The sequence below is a fragment of the Acomys russatus genome, chromosome 4 (genome assembly GCF_903995435.1).
Source record: "Acomys russatus chromosome 4, mAcoRus1.1, whole genome shotgun sequence".
In the NCBI taxonomy this organism is placed as follows: domain Eukaryota; kingdom Metazoa; phylum Chordata; class Mammalia; order Rodentia; family Muridae; genus Acomys; species Acomys russatus.
Window position 1 is genome coordinate 52149858 of NC_067140.1, and position 8438 is coordinate 52158295.

Sequence of the window (8438 nt, forward strand, 5' to 3'; positions counted from 1 at the left end):
GAAGCAAGTGGCCAGATGGCAGATAAAAGCACTTGTCAGAAAGGGTGATGCCCTGGATTTGACCCCTGGAACACACATAAAGGTAGAAGGAGTGAATTGACCCTATACCATCTTGGCCCTCTGATCTCCATGTGTGTGCTCCCCCCAATCATACATACACACTAATAAATGAGTTTTTTAAAAGAAAAGATTGGAAGCTCGAGGGATGGGATGGCTCAGCAGTTAAAGGAACATACTGCTCTTGAAGAGGACCTGAGTTCAGTTTCCAACACCCACATCAGATGGCTCACATCACTTAGACCTCCAGCTCCAGGACGTCTCACAGCTCTGGGCTCTGCTGGCACCCGTGCTCACCTGTGCAACCCCACAGGAACACAAACAGGCCTGCATGCATATGCCTAAAATACTTGGTATATCATCAATAATGACACGAAAAGTTAGAAAAGGCAGTGGTATTCTCTGTGCTCATCCTTAATTGGTAAATATGAACTGAAGTGAGCTGCTCTTTCTTTCCAACCACCCATTTGAGGGAAACTCGCTATTTTGGTAGGGAAATTATAAGCAAAAAGATGAATAATTGGTCCCTCACAAATTAGGCTTGTTTGCAATTTCTCTTTTATAAAAAAGAACACCCTCAGGGTGCCACACCTTCTCCTTAGGTGTGCTTCTCTGCGTTTTCAGTGCTACCTTGCATTATAGACTCTAGGTGGCAACGATCAAGTGCAGGGTTTGTGCAGTGTCTGGACAATGGCCTGTATATTGCACAACATGCGATAAACACTATTTGTAATTATAATAAGGGTTCGTTCTAGAGGAAGTAAACAAGGGCATAAAATTCATCTTCCATATGGTTATTATTCCGTTTATATGAGAAGTCCACTAAATTCACTGAACCATATCAGGCCACATCTGTTTGAAAACCTACCAGTTTTTATGAACATTAAATAAAAATGGTTAGATTTAATGACCATTTATCATATTCATGCAAAAATAATGAAATGGAAGCAGAGTAAAGGGGAAAGCATTGAGAAAAAGTCTTAAATGCCCACAAGTTTGCGGCTTTAGTTTTTTTTTAATATGTATCTATAAAAAAATCAAACATCTGCTTTTTTTTTTTTTTTTTTTTTGCTTTGAAACTTGTTATAATTAGAAGACAATTTTTCCTTTTCTGTCTGGGTTTTGACTAAAAACACAAGTCCTCCCAGCACTCAGGAGGCAGAGGCAGGCAGAACTCTTTGAGTTTGAAGCCAGCCTGCTCTACATAGAGAGTTCCAGGACATAAAGAGAAGGACCGTGTCTCAATGAAAAATAAAAAAATAAGAAACACCTCAAGTATTTATAAATAAATGTTTCCCACAGAAGTTAGGTATTTGAATTTTAAGGGAAGTTTTGGTATAAAAATCTTTACTTCAAAAAAAAAAAGATGAAAAAAATCTTTACTTCAAAAAGAAGCCAAGAATATTCCTTAGTAGGATTAAGATAAAGCTCAGGTTGGGAAAGAGGGAAAAGGACATAAAATGAAAGCTCTAGATTTCTTTTTCATGTGCACAAATGTGTGGCCTGCTTGTGTACATGAGTGTTGGTGTGTGGGGGAGGGTGCACATAGAAGCCTGAGGCTGGCATAAGGAGTCTTCCTCAAATACATTTCACCTGGCACACACTGCTAATCTCAGCACTGGGGAGACAGAAGCAAGAAGATGTTTGTGAGTTCGAGGCCAGCCTGGTCTATATAGAGAGCTCCAGGACAGCCAAGACTATATCGAGAGACCCTGTCTCAAGAAACCAAAATAAAACAAAATATGCTTCGTCTTATGTATTGAGGCAAGGTCACTCGTTTGACCCTGCACTTGCTCGTTTGACTTTGCTAGCTATCCAGCTTGATCCTACCTAGGGCCCTGCTCCACCTCCCTAGCTCAGGGACTATAGGCCTGGAATTATAGGACAGCCATCATGCCCTCCTGGCCTGATTCTCACACTTGTGTGGTGAGTTCTGTAACAAGTGAGCCGTCTCCCTGAACCCTCACTGTGTGCTATAGGGGAGGAAGAGACTGCGATCAGAGCTTACCCTCAGGATCACCGCAGGGAAAGAGCAATGCAAAGGAAACCTCGAGTGGTGTTTCTGACAAAAAAAAAAAAAAAAAAAAAAAACTCCAGACAAGGTGACAGAAGAGGTTGTCACAAATGGAAGATCATTTCGGAACGGAATATGATTCCCCAAATATAAAAAGCATAGAGTCTGTGTGGCGTTAACCGTGGGATGAGGAGGAGTGAGGTGTGAGGCTGACTAGCAAGGAAGCCACGTGTTGAAGTCAAGTGGAGATTTCTGTAGGCTTGAGGGGACTATTTCTTTTTCTCTTTCTTTCTTTCTTTCTTTCTTTCTTTCTTTCTTTTCTTTTTTTTTTTTTTTTTTTTTAAGCTTGCCTCGGGTTTATTTGTAAAAACAGTATAGGACACTGGTCATCTGTAAATAGTGTGTAGGTGGATGTGTCACACCAGTCCATCTGCCTTCACAATTGCAGAAGCCTTTTCTGTGGGACTTTTACAGGGGCCTGGGCACCTTTGGGAGCCTGAGCTGGGGCCGAAGCCTGGGCCTTAGCTGTGGCTTTCGCTTTGGTTTGGACCTTGAGCTGTGGTTCATACAGCCTACTACCTTAGTTCATGTAGCTTCGAATCTTCTTCCCAAGCTTGGGATGAGCGATGAAAGCAAGTCAGTTGAGATTGTGACTGGGGCCCTTTGGCATCTTGGGCTTAACAGCCTTAGGCCTCACAAGGGCTTTAACGGCCTCTGCAGGACATTTATTGCTTTTGCGTTGTTTGCCTCCATTTTCTTCAGGTTTTTCTTGTTGTGCTTCTTGGCAACGCACATGTTCCTCAGGAACTTGGGGTCAACCCCCTTAAGAGACTCGTATCTTTGTGACCGGGGTTTTTTCATGCCGTTTCTGTGCCGTTTGCGGGACTGGTTGTGTGTGGTGTGGTTCTTGGACTTGGCCATGTCTGCACCGTAACCTGCGGCTCCCACAGCGCCTGGGACCAGAGGAGAAAGACAAGGGGCTGTTTCTGTTCCTATTTATGCCTGTTTCTAGCTTGGTTGACTGAGCTAAGGTTCAAGCAATAACTAAGGAAGGTTGTATTTCTATTAATTCCAAGTTTGTTTTTGTGCCAATAGCACAGGTAGAGGATGGACCTTATTCTTACCTGATCAATATAGGCATTGCGGATCAACAACAAATCTTCATATTGGCAAGCAGGCCAGTCAATATCTTATTACTATTTAATAAGAATCACCCTGTCATTGTCCTAGCAAGGAAAATATTAGTAGAAAAGTTTATGTTAAATACTATAAATACTGATGGACTGTAGAGATCAGAAAGTGGGAAAGAACCGATTTTCAGATCCTAGAGCTAGGTAGTTTTGGTTGGACTAGTCAGTTGCTGTTCAAATTTCTACTTCTTTATCAGAACAATAAAAGAAAGGACCTCACTGAATGACCTCAAGCCCACCTTTCCATTCTGAAAATCAACTAGTGAATATTCTAATGTGAATTTTCATTAGGTTAAAATGTAACAATAAGATGAAACCAGATGACTAAGCCATAGCATGCTCCAGGAAAATATGAAGTGCGGTGCTGAAGTGCACTTAAATTGTGTATTTGTGTGTGTGTTTTGTGTACATGTGGTGTGTGTGTGTGTGTGTGTGTGTGTGTGTGTGTGTGTGAGATGTGGTATGTATGTGTGGTGTGTGTTTGTGTGAGATGTGGTGTGTGTATGGTATGTGTGTGTGTGTTTGTGTGTGTGTGTGGTATGGGGTATGTCTGTGAGGGGTGTGTGGAGGTATGATATGTGTTGTGTGGCGTGTGTTTGTGTACATTGTGTGTGGTGTATGTACATGTGTGTGGTATGTGTGTACATGTGTGTGTGGTGTGTATGTGCACCATTACTGACATGCATATGGTAAGTATGTTTCACTGCATATCCAGAAAACAGCTGAGAGGAGATACTTCAAGTTCAAGGTTGGTGACTTCAAGTGAGTTGTTGTCAGTAGTATTGCATCCTTATAGAAAAGAGTCAAATTTAGACAGGATATATATAAGGCATCAATTCGTCATAAATACCCACTTTGGATTGTGGAGGAGTGGGAACACGTGGTTGAACTTTTGTTGTTGTTTTTTATTTTGTTTTTTCAGAAAAATCTGAGGGACCTTATTAAAAATTGCTTGTGATTTTTAGGCTGATTAGCATTTCCATTTTCACTGCAACTTGTCTCCCTTTTCAAAGTGGATCTATAAAGCAGACTCTGATGTCACAGGAGGCCCTTTCTACAGAGTTTGATTGGCTCCTAATCACACTCCCTGCAGGAATGAGATGGGTAAAGAAGCTGAACTCACTCAATGCCAGGCCTCTGGTAACCCTGCCGAAGAGCTCCAGAAAGTCTGCCAGGTCTAATCAAGAGGAAGACGTGGTTGGTCTTTTTCCAGATTCCCAAGTTCTTGCTTTGATTCCTTTACTTTCTTTCTAGTCTCTAGACAGTCTCCCCTCTAGGTCTGGCTGGCCTTTGTAGAGGAATTTTAGTCCAGCAACATGGCTGCTCTGATCACTTCCAAAGACCTTCTAGGTCTGTGTGATCCAGCTGGAATGTGCACACACCCTTAGTACACCCTTAGTACAGCTTTAATCCCAGAAAATGAAGGTAAAGATAATTTGTAGGAGTTACTCATGGTTTGAAAGTGGTATTGTATTGAGAGGCAAAGTGATGAATCAGAGAAAGATTTGATGATTTAGGATAATCCCATCTCTTGAGAACAGAAAGGAAAGAAGAGCTACTCAAAAGAGAGCAATGTAGAGAAAGAGAGAGAGTTTTACTGGGTCGGTTTTTACAGAGACAGGTTGAAGAGAAAATAAGTTAGACACAGGTTAAGACAAACAAACCAGAGAATGAGAAAGAGCCAGAAGACCAAAACAGATTGCTAGAGTTAGTTTGAGGCCAAACAGAGCAATTCAGTCTGAAGCTGATAAAAGCCAGTTTGACTCAGTCAGCTTAGAGAAGAGTTTAAGACAGAACAGCTGAGCTGAACCAGCCAGCCAGAGTACAGAAAGAACAGGAAAGGGTGAGCTTATTCAGCAGTAAGTCTCAGAGGCTGAAAACACTCTAGGCCTAGATTAGATTGTGTGGAGGCTAGAAGCTTCTAGAACTAGGCCTAGGTTAGTAGACACAGGCAGTAAGCCTAGGAGACAATTATAAGAGGTAAATAAAAGTTACTTTTACAGACCTTAAGCTCACTATGTTGACCAAGGTAGGCTCAAACTCACAGAGATCTGCCTAACATTGTCTCCTGAGTGCTAGGATTAAAGACATGCCTCACTATGTCACACACACACACACACACACACACACACACACACACACACACACACACACAATCTCAAGCTTATACACACCTTAGTCATGTCTATTCAAATCCTGTATGTGTTTGAGATATTTTAGCTTTCTAGTACTTTTGCAGTGAATGAAAACAGTTTTAAAATTTGAAATTGCATAGCACAAATACATTACATAAAACTTGATTTAAAATAGATGAATTCAAATAGGGAAAAACACAAAGATCTTCTTTATACAACTTATCTGCCTTTTGTTTTAAAAGGTTCTTAAAGCAAGTGACAGAGGCTCTGGAAATAAGTCCGTCTTTAGCAAGGCTAGCCACACACCCAAACAAAGTAACTTATTTGATGGAAACCCACCCTGGGTCTAATTTAGAAGTTTCCCATTTATGTCATGTCAGATTTGGGAAGGCTGAGTCTCACGGAAGGCATTGGTCTGACTGTCTCCCAAGCTTGATGCCCAGGGTTCATGACTATAGTTCCTGGCACACTCATAAATATTCATACCTCCACTAATAATTTGCAAGGCAAATTCATTTGGCTTTTTCACCCCATCAATCTTATCATTAATAAGGGTGGTGCTCTGGTTTCACTTTCCTCCAAAAGAAAAGATAAATGAAATAAAGAGTCATCCTGTAAATTTAGATAGGAGTGCCTTTCACTGATTAAAAGCTGATGGGAAGGGGGGGGGGGTTGGGATGTCTCAGCCTCTTGCTGTCTCTGGTGCTTGGGGGATGGTGATGTGTAGAACAGAGGAAGTGTTTCCAGATGTGGCTTGCATGAGTCTGGAGAACTCCGTTATCTGGTAAGTAATACCTAGAAAAACTTCGAGGTAGATGTTAGACATGAATTGCAAATACAAAACAAACAAACAAACAAACAAACAGCAAAACCCAGAAATGGCGGTGCATTACAGTAACCCCAGCACTCAGGGCCCTGAGGTAGGAGAAAGGCTGCCAGCCAGGAGCTACATAGGGAGTCATGCCTCAAGAAGAGGAAAAAAATGAATTGTAACCTACTGATATAAAGACTACATTCTTATCCATCATTCGGCTCCATCTGGATCCCGACCATAAACAGCTCCAGGGAATTTCTCAAGAAGCTTGTGCATCTCTGCTTGGAAATTCAGAGACCTGTTACAAAGCTTCTCAGAACTGGCTGGCTACTGGTGGGCCTTTGAGGCATCTGCCTTTGAATTGACACAATAGCTGTGTTTCCCAATCTAACTGGGAAGAAGTTGGTTTCCATAGGGACAATTAAAGGAAGCTTATATGACATGATTTTACAAATGTATCATGGGAGAGGGTGGGTATTATCTCCTCCCACAGGGCGGGTTTTTTTTTTTTTTTTTAAGTTTATTGAGAACAGAGCAGGAAAATTGAGTTAAGTGTAAGTTAAGTAAGAAATAAAATCTTGATCATTGAGGTAGGTTATCTGAACCTGTCTGTAACCTGTAACCTAACTCTACACTCCTTTTGAACTTGAAGTTCTAAAGCTTGTAGATGAGTGGTCCTTAAGGGGACTTAACAATGTGGGCATGCATTAATGTGGATTGTCTGAGGAGCTCTTGTCACCTGAGAGTCTTGTCTGTTGGACACAGTATCTTACTGTACAGTCTTGACTGGATCATGTGGTAATTCTCCTGCCTCAGCTTTCCTCTCGAGAGTGCTAGGATTGCTACCATGCTCACATCTTGCCTAGCATTGTGGCACAGACCTTTAATCCCAGAAGTTGGGAAGCAGAGGCAGATGGATGGCTGCCAGTGAGAGGCCAGCCTTGTCTACATAGCAAGTTCCAGGCTAGCCAGGGCTACATTGTGAGCTGTGTCTCAAAAAAAAAAAAAAGAAAGAAAGAAAGAAAGAAAGAAAGAAAAGAAAAAAACATAAACAAACTACTAATCTTACTTGGGAAGGCAGTGGAAAGGGGTCTCGGGTGCTCAGTGCCCTCTTATCTATTTTGTCTTTAAGACTGCACACTCTCTTTGGGCCAGTCTGAGTATGGTGTGCAGATGAGCATATATTTAATTCACTGCAAATACGCGATGGAAGAGAAATGGCTTTCCTTTCCAGATATTGACAAGAGGAAGTAAATGTGTGCCCTTTTGACATTGTGACAAAAGAATGAACGAGAGAGAACCAAGCCTCCTCCTGGGGCCTTCTTATGTTCTCCAGACCGATCTAGTCCTCTGTTCCAGAGGTCAGATGGACTGAGAGGGTTCAGGGACATAGAAATCCGGAGGAGGAGAACTAACCCAGGAGCCCTGAGATGCTTTGCAAAAGGGTCTTGGCTGGTGAGAGGAGAGATGAGCTTCTGAGAACACAGAAGTTTCTTCCTGGGTAGAGAAGGTTACTACCAGCCTTGCCCTCATGTCTACCAAGTCTCTCTTCTAAGAAGGAGCCTGGATAACCCACTTTGGGGTCAGGCTGTCTCTCCTCTATTCTCCCACTATGCACCAACAGAGCAATTGCCTGAGGCCTTCTAATACTTCACTGTCCCTCTTTTAGTCACTCAACTAGCAGTGGCTGCAGGCCTGCCCTCTGATTGGATAATAGATCTAGAGGTGAAAGTGATGGAGTGGTAGGGTGGGGCTGAGTGGCAGTTGCTGCTTCCCTCACACTCTTGCATGAGGGAAGGTTTCCTATCCTCAGTATCATGCAAATACAAGGTTGCTGGGATAGGGTGGGCATGTGCCTTGCCAGGGTCTTCTCACATTTTTTCTCAGGATTTAATTAAAGGTCAGTGAAGTCTGAGGATGGAAGGAGTTGGATGTGGTTCTTCTGGCTGGTGACTATCCAAGGCCACCTTCTCTTCAGCTGAGTGACAAATTCCATGTGTTCACACTGCCCAGTGTCTGCAAGCCCTGAGAATCCTTCCAGTCTGGGAACCCAAGAGCTTAGGAAGAGCTTGGGGGAAGCACGAGAAAAAACAAGATGGTCCACACCTCTTGCAGACAGGACCAGGAGGTGAGAGGGCCTCCTTCCTTGCACTACCCCAACTTCCTGTGACTAGATGCCAGCTGTGCTCTCAGCTGCTGTTACCTGCGTAAGGGGTATATGTGGGGTG

General features: G+C 42.7%; 1 pseudogene; it reads right to left on the bottom strand.

Moving 5' to 3' along the window:
* Nucleotides 1-2507: 2507 nt before the first annotated feature.
* Nucleotides 2508-2992, bottom strand: LOC127188433 (60S ribosomal protein L29-like; annotated as a pseudogene).
* Between the last annotated feature and the right edge of the window lie 5446 nt (nt 2993-8438).